We start from the raw sequence: 20,931 nt of genomic DNA, 5'->3' as shown, positions 1-20,931 counted from the left end.
TCAACTTATACAAATGATTAAATTATTTCCTCAGAGTTTTACCAATAAGTAGCTTAAATACGAGTTGAAATTGGGCTTTATTAAGCGGGAAAGCTTCCAGCACAGTAAGAGAAGAAGAAACGGTAAGAGTTCGTTCATGCCCATTATAAGCATGGGTTGTAGATGAGGTTCACTTAAGATGCAAGTAAACAAGTTTAATAATAATCATTCACTTGGCATTTAAACCTACCTTAACTGAACAGATGACTTTTACACACTTTAAACACAAAAAAGTGTGGCACCTTAATGAAAACAAGAGGTCTGCTGATGTTTCTGTAACATCATGGATCCAGTCATTGGCTTCAGCTACACCATTATTCAGACGTCAACTCAGCTAAAATTAATCCGAGACACATTTTTGTTGAGTTATTTTGACTACAAAAATCATGTTTGCATTTTAATAGACGTTAAATATAGACAAAAATAATCAGATAATAATCAAGAATCAAAACCCTTACACAGTACTGCAGTAAAACATTTGATGGCTTGTTGCACACTTGCATTCATTTACACCAGGGGTCTCAAACTCCAGTCCTCGAGGGCAACAGTCCTGCAACTTTTAGATGAGCCTCTGCTACACCACACCTGAACAGAATAATTAGGTCATTAAGGTTCTGGAAAACTGATTTACACAAGGAGGAGGTCATTAAGTCATTTCATTCCAGTGTTTTGTACCTGTGGCACATCTAAAAACTGCAGGTCTGCGGCCCTCGAGGCCTGAGTTTGAGACCCCTGATTTACACACACCTCACTACAAAATGAAGAGACATGGCTTCCCACATACAGGGAGAATCTTTAATTTTACAATAAGTTGTTTTATAATGTAATTATTGCAGCAGCTGGTCAAAAGTTGGCTGCAGAAATTACTAAAAAAAAAACAAAAACAAAGTTGAAACAAAAATGACTTGATATCACAGTGAGTTGCAGGACAAAGTGCATTCAGATGGTCAAATAAGCAAGTGTAGACACTATGGCAAATCGTTAAAAAAAAAAAGACATTAATAAGTCTGAGTGTTCACACATCTGACCAAACATGATCAAAAAACTTAAGACAAATGTTAGCGACAGGAGTAGCGAAGATCTAAAAGGGCAGTTTGCATTGGCAGTCAGACACGTATCAAAGAAGTACATTCATTTAATTTACCAAACAACCCACAGCGATCGCGCCTGGTTGGTGGCCGACGGTGCAACACCCAATGGCTCTTTTTCAAACTTTTTCAACACTATTGTGGAGTGTTGGTACTTCTGATGGGCCTGAAATAATGTCCTTACTCTGCTACACATTAGATGCTCCCAATATTAATTTCACAAGAAAACATTTTTTCCAAAGCCCAGATTTTGAAGGCCTTATTACATTGTCATTTAAAATTTCTATATGGAGTCTTGAAAGGAAAATTGGTGTTGGAAATGAGTGACAGGATATTTATTACAGAGTGAAATCATATTGAGTTCGACCTTGGTCTCCATCTCTCTGGAGAGCAGGTGATGTAACAAATGCCTTGGTTAGTAAGCAGAAGCAGGAGAGTTATTGTCAGCACACCTCATTCCCTGAGTCATTTCCTTGTCTCCGAATCTCTGAGCTCAAACTTTCTCTGAGAGTTAGCCAGATAACAAAAAGAAAAATAAACTTTTCTGCAGCAGCTATTGCAGTTTCATCACAAAAGGTGTAATGACAGCATCTAAGTTGAATGAAAGTTAGATGAAAATGAAAAAGAGATCGTCTTACAAACAGTTCCAGATGATTTTTCCCTCATTATCCCATGATAAGTAGGATTGAGGCTTTTCAGGTGTAATGAAATAATGATAATCTAAAATTTTTCTTTTGGTCTTCTGAAACACTCAAAGTTATCACCTAGACTGCCTTTTGTGTTTTTAAACAATTATTCCAGCTTAGTTCATTAGGGCAATATATATCAAAGGTAGCGATTAATCTTTCCCAATGAGCCTCCTTTCATATCCCTAAGCTTTAGCTCCTCCTTCCAGATTTTCTTTTAAATTCACATCTGAACTTTGAGTAGGCCACTTAAAAATTTTATTTTGTCCACAACCTGACTTAATATTTGTCTCCTGCAGCTTCTGCTCAGATCTGCACCTACCTAAATAATTAAATTGGAGTCATAATGCTTTTCTGTCTGCAGAAAACAGACTAAATGTCAGGAAACATCTTCTTTTCTATTGATTCTCCCTCTACAGGCAGCAGGAAGTTTGCGTCTGCTGTGAACCAGCTGTCGGTAGACTGCAACACACACGCATGCAAATCCACCCACACACACACACAACCACAAAACACCTGCCGGGGGAGCAATGTGTTGTGTTGCTGATCAATAAAGATGGAAGAGAGGCTTCACAGAGACACAGGGGTCACCTATGCGTGTGCAAGTTTAGGCGTATGTGTGTTTAACCCTCTGATGTGTAAGTGGGTCCTTTTGGACCCGGTCATCTTTTTGCAATATCTTTGTAATGAAACGTTTTCATCCCTTCATATTCCAGGTATTCCTCAAAAAATATGTTACTGATATCATGCAGTTAAAATTTTTTATGTACCTTTTATACATTTTAAGAAATAGAATGTTTTATATTACTACCCCATTCTTCCGTGATTGGGTCAAAAATGACCCGCATTCATTTCCTGTGGAATTTAATGGGAATCTTTGTTTCTTACCAGCTGTGACTCTCAGGAAAACATTTTTTATGAACCACACACACCGAGTCCTGAGAGTCACCCCTGAATAATAATATTTTACACAGCAAGAATTTTTACAATTATTTTAATTTTTTATCATTGTATGTGTATGTCAATCGTGAGTACTGTGACAGAGTTATTGTCACGAATGAACATATTAGCCTTCTTCAAAGTTAGCCAGCACTAGTTATCTAACCAACTAGCTAACATTACCTATACCTTATTGTGTGTGTGTCTCTGTGTGTGTGTGTCTGACACCCTGGTTAAGAAAACCAAGAGAGAGCGTTTGTGTAGAATGACATGTTAAACGTGTTGATCAATGTGTTCAAGGTTCTTTCTTTTATAAATAAATAAAATAAAAATTCATAGCTATTTAAACAAATGCATAAATAAATGAGCAGGAAAAAGGTAGAGTTCCTTCTCCGGGTCGGGGAGGATGTCCTGCCCCAATTGGAGGAGTTCAAGTATCTTGGGATCTTGTTCACCAATGAGGGAAAAATGGAGCAGGAGATCGACAGACGGATTAGAGCAGCATCTGCAGTGAAGCGAGCGCTGTACCGGTCTGTTGTGGTGAAGAGAGCCGAGACAAAAGCAAAGCTCTTGATTTACCGGTTGATCTAAATTCCTACCCACATCCATGGTCATGGCTTTGGGTCATGGCCCAAAGAACGAGATCACGGATACTAGCGGCTGAAATTAGTTGTTCCCGTAGGATGTCTGGATGTCGACATCGTCTATTATTGACATTTCATCATCGCTGTTGTAAAATTGCTGTTGTTGTCATTTTGTTTTAAAAAAGTTCTATAAAGTGTCACAAATGTTCTCCAAATTGTTCTAAAAACATTTTTAAAAAAGTGAACAATTTAAATATTTCAAATATGAAATGATTCTTGTGTGAAATAAAACACAGTAAAAATAATTATACAAAACATTCTTTTGAATCAAAATGACAAAAGTAGCATAAAAACACACTGATTGTAAGCCGGTTAAAAAAAGACCCACTCAGTCACTCAGGCATCAGAGGGTTAACATGAGAATGTTGAAAGTACCAACTCTGAAAGATAGGGGGCGTGTTAACACTTAACACAGATTACGTACAAACAGAAGTTTAATCTGAGCCACATTTCTTTCCATCTTGATTATTATATTCTGTTTTATTCATTTCCACTTCACTGTTTTCAATTAGGATTGATTAAAATTACAATGGCAGGAGATTTAAATCCAACTTGAGGTAAAAATCGCAGTACAATATTTATGCATCTCATTTCAAACATGAATTCATAGCAGTAATTCCAACAGTTTCTAAACATGTACATATTGTATGGTAAACACCTTTTAATTCGTATTTGATGAGAGTTAGAAACGAATCTCAATAGATAAGCAGCATCAACTGTTGCATTAATTGGTCAGGAATACACAAGAGTACTAACTATGCTTCATCATATGGTGTGTGTAAATAAATCTGCTGTGTAAACTCTGCAATTAGAAACATTTGGCAAACAGCTCCTCTCTCTCTCTCTCATACATACTGCATCTGAATGCACCCTAAAAGCCACTGCTGTAAAAAGTGATGCATTTATAATGACATTCCCAGACAGGTCAACCAAAACTAAAAAGAGTTAGCTAACAGATACAGAGATATGCAACAAAACACAAGATGCAGAACCTATGAGAAAAAACCTGAAGCTCTCCGTGTAACCATCACAAGGACAATTTTTCAGAGACTGGCCAATTCTCTTTGCTAGTTTTTTCTATATCAACATTCTGTCTTTTTCCAGGAAAAAAAATAAAAACACACCACTAGTGTTTTTAAAAGACAATTTCATCAGGCTGTAGCAAAACAGTAAGAATGGAAATAAAAAATAAAAGTGCATCTGGCAAAGCAATCTGCCTTAAATAGTTTGGAGGTTTGCAGAACAGACGACGGGGGGAAAACAAAAACAACAGCAGGCAAAGCAATAAAGTGCTTCACATCAGAGAGATGTTTTGAAAAGACTGGGGTTACCTTGCACTAAAGGAGAGGCGAGCACAAAGCTTCAAGATTTGATACGATTTTAAATGTAATTTCATGGGGTGCTTCACTGATCATGCTAAAAAGTATCATTTTCATCACCATGGCAGCAGCTGCAGAAGAAATGTTGGGTGTAATAAGCCAAAGCTAGCGTGGGATGATGAAAGGTCATTCTTAAGTACAATTTTACAATTTCAGGATCGTTAAAAAATTTCAACAAAAATTATCTTAAAACAGTTTTGTTTTAAAGGTGATGTGTGTTACTCTGTAAGATCCCTCACCATGAATGTCCTTTTGTTTTATGAAATAAGTGTAATAGTCTTATTCCAGTCAGCTGACCAGCAGTGCACAGGAACAGCAACAGCAGAGGCAACTAAAAATTAGAACAAAGATATAAAATCAACTTTTTCTACTCCATTTAGTGTACTCAGGTGAGCACACTAAGTTTTCATTTAATACTGATAAAGTATATAAAAGAGGAATTTGACTTGAACTTTCAACCTATCATCCATCTAGCTATAATATTCTTCACACCATCTAAAACGAGCCAACACAAAATTAAAGAACTAATTTCTCCATTTGAAACAGCATCAACAAACAGCAGCAGTGGAAGTAAAGGAGGACACCAGGAATTTGAGAGCATAAAATCTGAGGTAGAAAAATGTGTTTTATGGATAATTAGCTGTAGCAGACTTATTATACTGCTCTGTGTCTGAGCCAACTAACAGAATGAAATTTTTAGATGTATATTAGTTAAAGCCTTACAAGTAAAACAGACTGATTAAGAACGGTAGAGAGTCTGAAAAAAAACAACATGGCTCATTAACATGAGATATTCTGCTGAGATTTGTTTGAAGAAATAAAAGTGTTGGACATCAGAGCTGGAGAACAAATTACAACATCTGAGAGGAAGTCTGCCAGGATTTAATTATTTTTGATTTATTTTATTTTTTTAACACAAGTGGGCTCTTACGAGGTGTATTACATGCAGAATAGGCTCATATTTAAATCCCTCTATTTATATGGTGCCAATTCAAGTCCCCTGCAGTTCTTCTGACATATTTTCCATTATTGCATAAACTACCATAAAAAGTTTCACTCTGATCAAATTCAACCTGGAAACTTTGATGAACTTAAAATCATTCTGCAACTTTATGCATTCTCATTGCCTTGTCTTTCAATTTCTCAATGCTGAACAGCTTTGAAAGTTGTACAAAATAATTTTATTTATTCATTAAACTCTTATTGAAGCTTTCCCATCTGTTAAATATCATTTTAAGTCATCATAAAGGGTAGCATAAGTTAGAAAATGCTGCTTTTTAATGAGGGGGACCCTAATAAAGTGTCAAATGTTAGATAATTTTTTATGTATTTTGAATAATGTTGAACAGAATATTTGTAGTAATATATCTAGACATTCTACAGTATGTTGTTGAGGTTTATCATGTTAGGCTTACTTTGTATTGAAAACAGCAGATATTAATATTAGGCTATCCGGCTTGAAAGCACACTGTATCTAAAAAAGATATATCTGCAGAAGGCGGCAATTTCCATTTCCAGCAGCTGCCTGATAACGAAGTTTTCACATATTAATTAGGGAGCAGCTAATGAAGTTAGGTCTAGACTAGTTTGAGCAGCTCTTTTCAGTAGTTTCATTATTAGTCTCTCCTCTCTTTTTCTGAAAATAAGCCTTAAATTTTATGTTCAAAAATTCTAACCAACAGGAAACTCCCCTCCAGGTTTGTTTGCAGCCAGTTTTCCTTATATTGCATCACCAATATGAAGCATTTTATCAAGAAAGTGTTGAAACCAAAAAGGCCAAAGCAAGAAGATGATCACAGACAGGACAGAGAGAGGATCAAGCAAACACTGTTCAACCCAACAAGGTACGTTTGATACATGACACTGCAGTGCCTGGGAGAAGCCAGAGGAAACTGAATCCATGCATGCTCACACAACCACTGATTCCCTTATTTTGATTTACTAGGCAATGCAACACCATTCCACACTGTAAAAAATGTGTATATCAGGACAGTGACGTGCGAGCTGAGAGTGATGCAACGCACAGTGGCTCCTGACACCATCAGAGCAGCTCCTCTGAGCTAATGAGGCTTAGAAGAAAGAATGAGAGAAAGAAAAGGGCAGAGAAGAAAAACTGCATTTACTCTGAAATTATGAGTCTTCTTTTACTTGTGTGGAATCACAAAATTTAGAGAGCGAAAGCAGACCATGAACTGTATCACAGTTTCTGTTCATTTTCACTTGTCACTGTGTCAATCAAATGATCCCAGGTGTTAAAATGAAACTGGAATATTGAACACAAGTCAAGTTCAAGTTTAGTGAGATAAAAGGACAAAGTTGTTACTTTAACAAAAATGTATAGTTTAGCTGTTTTGGTAATGTCAAGAAAAGAAGGAAAAGGAAATCATCTTATAAAGTCTGCCATTTTAACCTGATGTGACCCTCTCCTGTGACTAATGGATCCTTTTTTCATGAAGAGACTCTGTAGTGGTTTAAATGTGTTATTTTTTTTGTACATGATGCACTAATTATTGATTTCTACTCTAAGATTTTTGAGAAAACGCTGCAGATTTTTTGCTGATTTCTTATGAACATAAGCAAAATACCTTAAAAATAATTTAACTGTCCTAACAGCAAAATGTTTAAATTAAAAGAATTTTCTCCAAAGCAGCCAAAGCTGAAGAGCTGTTTCTCTCTTCAGTGAAGTATTTATGATGAAGAGGTTTCTGTACCAATTCAACATAAGGAATTACAGCACAGATTTAATCTGTTACAGAACTGGTGTAACAGTCCAACCATTTCTAAATGCAACATAAATCAAACCACAGACAGTATTTAAAAACAACAAAACTTTAGGTCTTTCTATGACCACTGTAACTATTTATATTGAGAAAAGAGTTAACATCAACACTTTTGTTAGAGAAATGAGGCCATTACGAGGCTTCGTAGTTAATTCAGCACAAAGACAAATCTTACAGCTGATATTTTAAACTCTTAGCAATTAGTATATAATATTACTAGCATCATTCAGTGCTTACCTTCCCTGCAGATGCTTACTTTAACTGAATTTCCAATTAGCTTCCCATTATCCACTTCCATCCAACTCCCAGTTTAAAAGTTAGCAGCCTGAAGAAACAGCCTATATGCCAAACTAGGAAAATATATTTTCCTTTTTAGAAGCTTCCTACATCTCTGCGCTTTTTCCAACCTTATTTTTTTTATTGCCCAATTTGAAAATAACAAACCAAGTTTTCCTTTTGCAGTAAAAACTTTCACACAGGTAAGAGTAGCTGTTAGCATGACCTGGTAGCAAGAACAGTGGATTATCACAGGTGGTGAAGTTACTGATTAGGAAAGAATTGAACTTTTAAGGTGTTTTCATACCTGAAGGTCTGGTAAACTCTGTACGACTGGGGACCAAAATTGCAACATTTGTTATATTTTCAGCTGGTGCGGTTCACTTTCAAACAATCCAAACTCTGAAAAACCTGTTCCCCTCCTCTCCTGTGGTGGCGCTGCACCAACAACCACAGAAGAAAACAACAAGTAAGTGATTTAATGTCTCTTCCTGCTTTTGGAGCAGCCTCCTGTCTGCTTGGCATTCACTTTATGCATTCAAACCACAGAGTTCACTTTAGCCAAACCAACTACAGTTATTTGGTCCATATCATAGTTGAATTTCACATTCACACCTCCCAAAACAAACTGTAAACTGACTAGCGTTTAATTAAAGTGGAGTAAGCATGGCTGGTGTAAATGAACCCTTAGTTTCTGACTAGCAGATCAGGGGAAATTCAAACACCAGTTTTTGTGCATCTTTACTTTTAATCAGAGTTAAAAGAAGGAATGAATGCAAAAAAGAGAGAGTCCTTTAATCCCACTATGTTCTCCAAAAAGAGTTAAATACTTTAAACAGTAAACTTACAAATAATGACTTCACATAAAGCATGGGTCTCAAACTCCAGTCCTCGAGGGCCGCAGACCTACAGTTTTTAGCTGTGCCACAGGTACAAAAAACTGGAATGAAATGGCTTAATTACCTCCTCCTTGTGTAGATCAGTTCTCCAGAGCCTTGATGACCTAATTATTCTATTCAGGTGTGGTGCAGCAGAGGCACATCTAAAAGTTGCAGGACTGCAGCCCTCGAGCAATGACTGGAGTTTGAGACCCCTGACTTAAAACAATTGGACAAATAAATTTATCTGGATTTTTTCCATTTTTAGAGCCCTAAACCTTGCTGCATGTTTGTGTACTAAAGCCACAATCTCCACTCTACCAGTGCTTTACTGTGATTTGGTCGTTAGCACTGTTGCCTCAGAGCAAGAAGTTTCCATGTTCAAATTATGGCCTTTGTTTGCATGATCCTCCCGAGTATTTGTGTGGGGTTTTTTTTCCAGGATTCTTTAGTTTCAAGCCAAAATCCAAAAACCTGTATGTTACTTCACTGGATAATCTAAATATTCCAGAAGAGGGAGTGTGTGCAAGACTGATGGTCTCATGTTCCCCAGTGGCTCTCCTTTCATGCATCAGTGGAGATAAGCACCAGCTCTCTGCTACTCAGAATGGGATGAACTGGTACAACTTAAAAGAAAAAAAAAAAAATCAATTCAGATTGGACAATTCCTTGAATGCATGATACTATTATAAATTAGAGGAAGAGAAAAATCTAGTCCAGTCATCCTCAACCCTGATGCTCAGTGTCCACTGACCTGCATTATTTACATGTTTCCTTGACGTCGTCCAACTGATTTAAATGAAATTATTATTCATTCTGTCACACCCAGAATGAAACCACACAACTCAGGTGTGCAGAAGCAGGGAGACATCTGAAACATGCAGAGCGACCATGACTGACCAACACTACTCCAGTCCACACAGCATTACTGAAATTATGGCTGGATAACATATCACAACATAGGTCTTCCACATTGATCGATGTCAGCAATTATTGATTCATTTTTGTTGCATCTGAAATACGGCCAAACTAGTGATGAAACTTTCCTGTTTTATCCAAAGTTTTCACTCTGCGCCATTGATTTTGATCTTTTGAAGCAGTTGACACACAGTGGCAAAACCTTAAACCTCTGCACAACATACTCAACAAGTTGTTGCTAGGTAACCAAAGAGTGAGTGAGTGAGTTGATGCCACCAACCTAGGTTAGTCATGAGAGGTAGAGAGCCTCTGCCTCCATCCCCCAGAATGCTGTGCGGTTCTGAATCAGAGTTCAGGGAAATGATTGATTATATCAGATGCATTATCATTTGATATTGATCACATATCCATCACCATATATATTGTTACTGATTCATTGTCCAGCCCTACTAAAAAAAAAATAAAAAATACCCTCAGGTGCCGACTTTTGGTGGGCAAAGTACTAAATTCAATTCATTCTCACACTGGAATCTTGGTATTTAAAGAAACAGAGGACCGTCAACCATGTTTTTTTTAATTTAAAGTAATCTATAGCCAAAGGGAGAAAAACACATCCAACTGAGAGCTAGCCAAATAACTGCTCTGGCAGCAAAGAGTCTGATTATAGAGGAGCAAAGCTCAGAAAAAGGGTCAAATCTCAAGACACCAAAAGGTTTTCCTGCAAAGAGAAAGCAAAAAGTAGCGACTAAAGTCTACATACTTTTAGACTGTAAGAAATCAATTTAGAGATAAACAACTAAGGAGGACACAAAAAGAGGATGGGATTGGAAACAAAGAAAGAGACATTAACTTGGAAACTTTAATTGAAGAGAAGGTCACAAGTCTCCAGAGTCTCAACACACACTAATGAGCTGTTAGCTGATTAACAAACTGTGTGAGGGACACAGAGTCACATGAGGACTGAGGAGGTCCTAAAGTCACTAAAACGAGAATATAACCATGTTTCTGAAATCAACAGAAATCCACAAATTATTATTCCAGGTTTAAACATATAGAATAACTATTCATTGGAGGCTAAACAAATCATAGAGCAAAGCCTATTTAAACATTAATTCATATTTAAAACAGCAAATGAAGAAACTGCTCATTAACAAAGAGTTATGTAAGATACAGTTGCAGCCTACCATCTTCCATCTGCTACTCTTCCTCGACTTTACCCTCAAGACCCAACGCTTCACTGAAAGGCTTCACTTACATCAGACCTGATGTACTGTATAGATTCAGTGTTTTCAAAGAACAAAAAAAAAGACTGTACCATTTAATCAGAGCAAAAAATGCGCTGCCATTTTCACAGTCATCACACTACTCCAAAAACAATAAATTCATAAAATTTGATGAATCAGACGAAGAAGCTTAAAATGGCTTTTCCATTTTTTCTAAGTTAAGGTGTTTTGGGACCCAAACAGTAGGAGTAATTTCTTTTGAGCATCATCAATAAGCCCTATAATGAGAAAACGTTTGGAGCGACAACTGTAGATCATTGATGAGGCTTCAAAACCTCTTCAAATGAGCAGTCTTCAATCTAGGCAAAGCAATCCATAATGCACTCTGTGTGGTTTAACACAGCCTCTGCAGCAGGCTTTGTGTTCATAAATCCCACTTCACTAACTTAATCATTCCAGGAAGCACTTAAATGTTTCTTAAATCTGGGATGCATTTGGTCAGAATGGATCAGCGGCTTATCAGGGTCATTTTCCCAAAACTGTCCCATCAACCTGGAAAACAGGAACGTTTTTACGTTCAGCTTTCCTGTATTCCAGGTCTCACACAGACTGTCACATTGCCAAGTGTTGTGCTCACACAATAGACTGTCTACAATTAGAAGCTGCTAATGTATTTTATATATTTAATCACTGCAGCATTCATAAGCAGAGGTTGTAATGTATTCTGCATGCAATTAACACATTGGATCTTAAATGGTAAGAAGTGCTAATTAAAAGTTCATTACAAGGACAATTAATTTAATGCATGCAAGAGATGCATTGGATTCCAAGATTCAGGTTAAACCCAAGGTCCGTGGGCCAAATGCAGCCCGCCGTAGCTTTTTATGTGGCCCTCTAGATTCTAGACTAAACACCAAGTGTGCTTAAATTTTTTTTTTTTTTAAATCAAATTAATGCAGTTTTTATCTCTTTACTGGTAAATTATATCAAACAGTCCCTCCAGTTTCTTCAGAATTATTGTGGAAATTCATGCAAAACTCAACAAATACCCACATTTTTTGCACTAATGCATATTTGGGACTTTATTGCAGATTATTCTCAAAAACTTTCTTACTTGTACTAAACAGCTGCCTCAGCCTTAATTGACGTCAGATTATAGTCAATGACTTGTACATCGAGCAATAAAAACTCGCATTTACAGTCATAAATAAGTGAAAAATTAGTACCACAAACACTAATTTTTAATGTGAAAATGTAAAAAAAAAAAAAAATCAAACAGCATCACGAAATAATAGAGGAACTGAAAAGGTGTTCAATAATATTTAATGTTAAGATATCATTGATGTTTTACCAGTTTGTGAACAGGTTTAAAATCAATACATTCGGCACAACCGGCCCTTTAAGAGCATTTATGATCTTGATTTGGCCCAAAACAAAAAAGAGTTTGACACACCTGCCTTAAACTAACCAAGATGGAACAACAGCTTACACACTTCCAACCTTACAGAAACAGTGATGGTCCACAAAGCCACTGAAAGGTTCTAATATGAAGGGATTTGTTCCTGTCTTGGTAATTTCACACATTTTCACCCAATTTTAGAAATACACTACCTGCTTATGATGAGCAACAACTGATGAAAATATTAAATCTTATTTAGATAACAGGAACATTTGTTCCAGGTAACACCCAAAGGTGACATGGCAATTTTACAAAGAAATCTAAATTGTTTAAAAGAAAAATCACATTTTATTCACTATTTTATCCGTTATCTCCATGTAAAAACAGCTATTAAAGTGGGAGAAAACGGTTATCTTTTTATACAATGGTTTAACTCTTGGGCTGCACAGTGGCGCAGTTGGTAGCACTGTTGCCTTGCAGCAAGAAGGTCCTGGGTTCGATTCCCGGCCCGGAGTCTTTCTGCATGGAGTTTGCAGGTTTTCCCTGTGAATGTGTGGGTTCTCTCCGGGTACTCCGGCACAGTCCAAAACATGACTGTCAGGTTAATTGGTCTCTCCAAATTCTCCCTGTTTGTCCTGTCTGTCTCTGTGTTGCCATGCGACAGACTGGCGACCTGTCCAGGGTGACCCCGCCTCTCGTCCGGAACGGTAGCTGGAGATAGGCACCAGCACCTCCCGACCCCATTAGGGATGTACAGAAAATGAATGGATGGGTTTAACTCTTGTTCTATATACAGTGAATGTCAGAGAACTTATCTCCCTTCTCTCTTTACTGTCCAGTGCCGTTTTAGATGCACTCGAAAAGTTTGTAGTTTCTCTTTCTGCAAGGGAAAAATATCCAAATACAAATTCAGAGCAACCAACGCAGTTTACCATCTAAGAGACAAAGACAGCAGCACCAGGGGCCTTTGTAATAGGAGCACTCTATCCGTCAGCGGCGGCATCACATGCGATTACAATCCTATATTATGGTGAAGAGTCCTGACAGTAAAGCCCGGGCCTCGGGACTGGAGTCGTATTTTCAGGCCGATTACAGCAGCGATTTGGCCTTCACGCCTCATTCTCTGAACCATCCGAGGCCACGATGCCTGTCTGCCTCCTGCGGCTTTATGGATCAACAATCCACCTTTGAGGCCGTCTTTAATGCACCTGTTACTCATCCGGATCAGCTCACCAGCCGAGGTGGGCAGTGTTATGGAGCAATCCACAGAATGCGTCACATTCAGGCCCAGTGTCCTGCAGTCAGACTGACACCTTGTTGTTATCTCGGTAAAGGTGTAAAACTACAAACACGACGGTTTAAAATCTGTCTGCAGATATTAATCAAACCTTTTACATTTCTATTTAACAAATAAATGCAATCAAGATAATAATAATAATCTCAAGATTCAGTCCTGAACTTCCAAATTACAGATTCAAAAAATCTGATTCCTACTCTGTGGAAAAATCACATTCAAGTCATTTCAAAAACGGATTTCAAGTACACTGGTCGACTGTTTCAGCCTGGTTGGTACAAGGCACATCTTTTGCAGCTGCATTTTCCAAAGCAAGTAGACGCACTCGGTTAAGGCTTAGTACATAACTTACTGCTTAGCTTTTGAGGCCGGTGCCTCTTCAGCGGTCTTGGCTTTGACGACACAGTCAAGTGCAACACTTCAAACCTCGCTGCCATCATGACGGCACATTATGCCAATGAAGGCTACTAATCATTTTACACATTTCCCTCTTTCCCAGCTTCTGATAAACAACTGAAGAAAATTACAAAATGAGCAAATATCCGGAACTTGTCTGACTAGATGGGTGATGTGGGGAAAATAAAACAAATTGTAATCTTTTTAAAGCTAAATTACTTTTGAATGTTATTTTCTCAACATTGTCCTTAAAGCAAAACCAAACAGAGCCTTTAGATCACAGAACATTTCTGATTAGATTTAAATCCATCCGTCCAACTTATCTACTTCTGACAAGAACTAATGACATTTAACAAATGCGTTGACATATTTAAAGTACATTTGGACTCTGTCTCAGACTATTTTACACAACTCAAGCATTCATTTTCATGGCAAAGCTAAATGTTGTCAGAAGCAATCTGTTGACAGTGATAAACTCTTGGTACATGAAAGCTCGTTTATGAAGATAAAGGAGAGGGAGGAAAATTGGATTGATGCATCTGTGCAAGAAAATAAAACAGGATGTGCCTTACAGAGCTTTCTACAATCCTCCTGCTTTGGCAGACAGTTGGCATTTTCCCTTCCAGCAGAATTTAACCCAGAACAAAGTCTTTAAGCAACCTTGAATTGTCACAACAAACTGCCTATTGTACTGTTGTCTAAGGTTGCACATGAGGAAAACATGCCAATATGACTGCTGAAAATTGCAACAACAATTTTGATTACATTTAAGGCAATTTCTATCCAAACATTTTTCTTGGATGGACATTTACAGCCCATCCAACTGACCAAATACAAAGTTCCTACACTGATTTTTGGGATAAAAACATTTGTAAAAATCAAACTTTTGCTAAAGGCAAACATTTCATTTGCCTTTAAGACAACGCGCAGCAGTAAATAAACAAAAATAATTAAAGACACTCTCTGTCAGAACCCTATAAATCCCTACAACATTAAAGACAACAGTAATGTTAATCTTTAAATAATGCAACATGTTGCAGCAGCTACTACAGTCATTTTAAATAATTTCTTAGGATGACAACCTTCTTTATCCTTGTTTTAATTGTGCACAATTTAAGCCGGCGTTAGGATGAATTCAAAACAAAATCTAAAGCATGCATGATAGATGGATGGATGAACCCCAGATTTCTGTTCAACTCGGATTCTTTTACTCATGTGTCAAAGTTTCTTCATCAGAGACGATAAAAGCCAAGGAAATTAACATTCGGAAAGAGATGCACCCTTGACAATAGGTTATTATTTGTGCCTGATTATGTATCCTGTAGTCGGCCTCTGCTACATCAAAACACACACAAACACACACACACAAACACAGGATTAGAACAAAAGGCGAGTCCCGCGGCACAGATTTGCGCAGAGAACATAATAGCTGATGACATGCGGCAGTTTGGAGGCTTTCAAAGCGACGCGGCTAATCTTCCTGCACTGGAATAACATTATTTTCTCCGCTTCCTCCTCCTCGCCGCCCGCCCACCGGGGACTCACAGGTTATTGTGTCCAAACGCACCCCAAGGTTAACCCACACAATGAATGGGCAGCGGTGAGCCATGCAGCCGGCTGATCAGGCTGCCCTGCTGATAGCTTGTGATGAGGCAGGTGATCGTTTAGAATGGGGTTCAAACACAACAAAGAGACATTTAAGATTGTAGCACCTTCACACTGAACAATAAAGCAAAGAGGCTAGACTGCAAGGGAGATAAAAAAAAAAGGGGGCGGGGGGAGAAACAGAAGGGGACTGGAAAAAGTGTTTTTGGTGTCAATCCAGGTTTATATTATGTGTTTAACAAAGAAACGTCTGTTCTTTGACCTCAAAGCGAGGACAGTCTAGAAAAACAAAAATGATCAAGAACAATGGAGAGAAACCCCCCATAGCAAAACATCTAAATCTCAAATTTTAGTAGAAAGTATTTTGTCTCTCACCACTAAATACTTCAATCTGACATTTTCCTAAAACAAAACTTCAACCAAAACTGCCTTGTTAGATTAGGCTAAAAATAAATAAAATCCAGAAATGAACTTGCTTTTCATCTGAGCAACCAAATTCATTAAGAAGAGGAAATGAGACTCCAAAATCTATAGTCATAAATTATAGAGTGCTTCGGTTGTTTTTCATGTGTTCTGGCCATAAAAATGCTTCCCATGCTAAAACAAACGCTGGGTAAAAATAAAAAATAAAAATATTGGAACAATTAACACCCAATTTTCAACAGGTCCAAATTACTGAAGTGGTGTTTAGTCCAACATAGAAGAACTAGCTGTAGTTACTGTAATGATCTACTCTGGTTCTGATCAATAAAACATCAGAATGGTAAGAATGAGAGGCAATAACCTAACAATAATATAAATTAGACAACATAGTTACTAAAGATTTACTGCACACAGGCAGAAACTTAAGAATATTCCTTCAAAGTGGCTGTTTTATTCCATTTAGCCATCTGTCTAGGCTTTAAAACTGCTGAAATTAATGGTGAGATATATTGTGATTTCCAGGCACATCAAGTGAATGTGTTACCTCCAGTTATGAAAATGTGTATACCAAAAACAACTTAAAAGAAACGACAATTTGCATTATACACGTATCTGATACCTAGATATTGGTTGTTTACAACCTTTCTAAGTTCACCAGGTGTTTGTAAATTGCTGCTGCCGCTAGTCTGGTGGAGCAGTGTGAAGGAGGCATGGGGGAGGCTCTGTGAAATGGATGCTGGGTTAGGACTGAAACTCCAATGAGGAGATTCAGAGAAATGGTATGAGCAAGCGTTAAGGCACCACCGAATGGCTGCCACAGGAGATTCCAAGTTTTCTCAAACATGCATGCATAAATCAGAGAAATAATCTGGGCATGCACTTGATCAGGGAACCACATTATAAAATGATATTGAGCTCAAGATAGTCAATTTTGTATAACATCCCCCCTCTAAATCTTTTAATAGCACAGTTCCTAAGAAAAAATTAAAATAGTCAAAGCTTAACAAAAAACTGAGACTGAAGAAAACTATAATGAAACGAGGAAGGATACAAGTAACAATCCTCAACAACATTTTTGGAAGATTGCAAACATTAGTGTTTATCATCAGTAATTGGATGCACATTACTTTCTAAAAACTGAAATGCTAATGGAATCACGTTTCCTCCTCTAGAGATGTTAACATCCACGCCATGTAACACAGAGGCTTATTAGCCAACATCACAACAGATAGGCCAAAAAAACAAACATGATTAGCTTTATTGTTGCTGATCTTTAAGACGACTAGCAGCTCCAATCCCATCACTGCTGTGTGGTGAATAAGTCTGTGTTCAGAGAAAAAGAAAGAAGCCAAGTTATCTCTGAAATGAGCCCATCAGATACCGTGGTCGTGGCTGCAGGACCCGATGTAGTGCCATCCATTTGTTATCATAGCTTACAGGCTTGTCCCTGGGAGGCATTAGTGGTTATTGGCCATAAATCCAGTTTTGCTTTTGTCACAGCATTTGTCTTTCCCAAGAGAATCGCATAACAAGTGGTAAAATGTAACAATTTAATAATGTTTTAAAAGAGTCCATGTGATTAAAAACACCACTTTGGTTTAAAAATTCACATTTGACAGGCTGAAGAGTGAAAGGAGCTGCATCTACTTTTACTAATCATAAAAAAAGTTAAGCAAGTAACATTTGCAAAGATTACCCTTTCAAACTGCAACCCAAAATGAATCCCTGTAAAAATGACCAAGAACACAGGAGCAGATCGTTTTCTAACCATCTACTCCTGTCTCTTGTATCAACCTCGCATTATTCAGCTCACTCAGATATGATCAGCTCATAAACATTTATGTCCGGCTTTTAAATCAGATACCGCCGGCAGTCATTTTCCTTGTAAAATAGCGGTAAATGTGTATTTAACCTCCATTAGACCCCATCTCCTCCCACATATATTAACTTGTTTGCATTCACTGACAGATTACAGTCTGTGCCCGACATGCAGCGGTAACTCTGCATGCTGACGTAGTCCTCCGCAGCCCCGCTACAACTCTGATGCTAAAAAACATCAACGCTGACATTACCCTTTCAATATCCCGCTCATAAGGGACGGCTAATTGGTGGAACGGTGTTCTTCCTGAAGCGACGGGTGGGCTGAAAGTTTTATTTCTGAACGAGAGTGGGGAAAAAAAAGCATAAATGAAGAGGAGGATGACCTTCAGAGCAGCTGCTCTTTTACCAAAGGTAAAAAATGAGCTGCTAATACTCATCAATCTGCACGCAGTTTGGCTAATGAGAGGCCCAAGGATGCCAATTAAGGACAATTTAGGATGTTTATTCTGAAATTTTACCCTTAAACTGCCAAGCAGTGTCTCAGCAGTGACTCCTAGCTTATTAAGATTTTTCCAAAATAAAGTTTTGCAGATTTAGTGTGGTGGTTGTGTTGTCTCTTGTTTGTCTTTTAACTTTTACATGCATCTCTATGTCGAAATAACAATTAAAAATAAGAACAGAGACTAAGGATGTACCGTTTAAGATTAATATTACTAGTGCCTAATAACTGCATTCACTCGCAGTGGTACAAGGTACTCATCACTGCCCTGTATGTTTTAGATGTGTTCCCGCTCCAGAACAACCCATTCAAATTGTTGCAGAAATCCGTTATTCACCAATTCATATAAGCCAGGTGTGTAGCAGCAGGGAAACACCTGAACCATGCAGGACATGGAGCGGCCCCTGATGACCGGGGTCAGGGACCTCTGGCTTGGAGCGATCCTATCCAACCAATGAAAGAGCTCAGTGGGAGAAACTAAATATATCACAAAGGAAGCTGATAGATAATAAAGCATGCAGTGTGCCATATTAGAACTTAAAATCACCAAAGCTGGAAAAATGAATCTTAATTCCTCAATCTGCTACTGAAATACTGGTTAGCAGCTTCCTAAATGTCAAGATTATGTCCTATTTTTTATTGTTTTTGCCAAAATCTTTACAACTAAAGACACATATGAGAACTGAGAAAATAATATGGCAAAAATCAACCACTTATTTTGATGATATGATATTTTGTTCCTTTGTTTCACTCATGGGGAGCTCTTTAGGTGTCAATGTTCTAACAAAAACAAAACAAGCTTCCTCATGTGAGCTCCTGGGTCCTTGCTAAACAGATTCCATCTTTTTGACTGCTGAGCCAGGAGGTGCAGAAGTCATCCACCTCATTAGCAAAATGATCAAAATTCTCCACCCTCAGGCCATCAACCTGCCAAGGTGTGAGAGTGAAGATAATGTGGCAACACTGGAACCCGCAGGAACATTCCCAGTAAATCAAACTGTTTAAAGATAGCAAAACAGAATTGGATGATTTACAATTGCGTCTATAAAATATGAAATAAAACAATATTAAGCGTGACACGAGGTCAGGGCTTCTATCTCAGAAAAAGCAAAGATACGCATGATAGTCCCGAAATCCTATCCGATCGAAATTGTTTGACTATATGGGCTATAAGAAATATTGATCGGCTCAGTGATTGGTCCTTTCGGGAGACTAAAATCCCCCTGTGGATGAATCATTGATGAGCATAAACGCCGCTCGCAGCTGTGCGCCGCCAGGTACCTGGAACCAGAACAAGAGGATTTCTGGACTCAAATAGCATCTCTGCTGAGCTGAGGGGACCAGGACGGAAGCAGTCCAAACCCACACACAGACAAAAACCATATCAGTGAGACCCATCACTGAGAAGTCACCTTGCGTCTTAGAGGAAGACAAAGACATCCACCCAAAACGTCCGCGCCGATCCCGCCGTCAGGGGCGTCTTAACGCACCATTTTCACGGGATTTACCTCCCAAACACACGAACCCGGACCCACCAGCCTCAGCGTGTCAACAGACGGGATGAGACCGAAGTTGAACCGTGACTGCAGGTGCGTCGCTACTGCAGATGCACGTGTGTTTCAGGTAGTTTTATCAGCGCAGCTGCGCGGACCCACGTCCAGCTGACCGGCAGCTGTCAGTCAGAGGTGTGAAACGCGCACGCGCTTCGTGAGAAAACCACGAGCCTGAACAAAGGTCACAAGAAAACAACTATTTAATCTGTTTATCGCACAGATACACACTCTATGAAACTGCACTCAGGCGTGAAAGCGCGCGCGCGCTCGCACGCACACACACACACACACACACACACACACACACAGTGGGGAAAAGACGCTGTTCAATGTTTATAAGGTAAAAGCTCCATAAAAGCAAGTAGAAACACACCTTTCTCTCTGCAAATCTCCAAAGACTCCGTTGAGGCTCAGTCCGTTCAGCCGGAACATTCACATTAATCCACAGCCGCTCCGCTTATTTCCAAAATCAAACCGGGACCGAGCCGGTAAGGGGATCCTTTCCCAGCCAGCACCGAGAGGTTCGTGCAAATAAATCCACCAAGAGAGCGAGCTCACGCGGAGACAGAGCCGGGGATGAGGTGCGCCAACTCCGGGTCAAACGACACAATGAGGCGTTCCTCGGCAGCCCGGCGTCTCCTGGCCCCCGGACCACGCCCTCCTCATTATCATAATAGATTGGCTGGAGCCAATCAGAGAGCGGGACTCGTTGTGCCTCTCCTTCAATTTAAAGTCGCTATGAATTTCTGACCGATTATCCACAATAAGAGTCGTAACTTCTTCAAATAACTGATACATTAATTAAAAATAAATTCTACTGAGTTTCTAAATGTCTGAATCTAGGCTGGATGTCTTGAATGATGTGATGCCAAATAATCATAAACAAATACGATAATCAAGTAAACCAATATACTAAAGATGCATTGACTTATTTCTGCTCTGCATCCCCAGAACCAGAACCAGAACCAAACATGGAGAAGCAGCATTCAGCTTCTATGCACCACAAATCTGGAACAAACTTCCGGAAAACTGCAATACAGCCGAAACACTGACTTCCTTTAAACCTAGATTAAAAACCCACCAGTTTATAG

General features: G+C 38.6%; 1 protein-coding gene across 2 annotated transcripts in view; it reads right to left on the bottom strand.

Moving 5' to 3' along the window:
* Positions 1–20,478, bottom strand: part of LOC114156407 (semaphorin-6D-like) — a 163,529-nt gene extending 143,051 nt beyond the window's left edge. For both annotated transcript variants that reach the window (XM_028036820.1, XM_028036821.1), the window contains exon 1: positions 20,214–20,478. The gene's annotated coding sequence lies outside the window, so the exon portion shown is untranslated. The remainder of the gene's footprint in view (positions 1–20,213) is intronic.
* Positions 20,479–20,931: the final 453 nt, after the last annotated feature.

Source organism: Xiphophorus couchianus, chromosome 13, assembly GCF_001444195.1.
Source record: "Xiphophorus couchianus chromosome 13, X_couchianus-1.0, whole genome shotgun sequence".
Taxonomy (NCBI): domain Eukaryota; kingdom Metazoa; phylum Chordata; class Actinopteri; order Cyprinodontiformes; family Poeciliidae; genus Xiphophorus; species Xiphophorus couchianus.
This window is presented reverse-complemented; position numbering and strand designations above follow the sequence as displayed.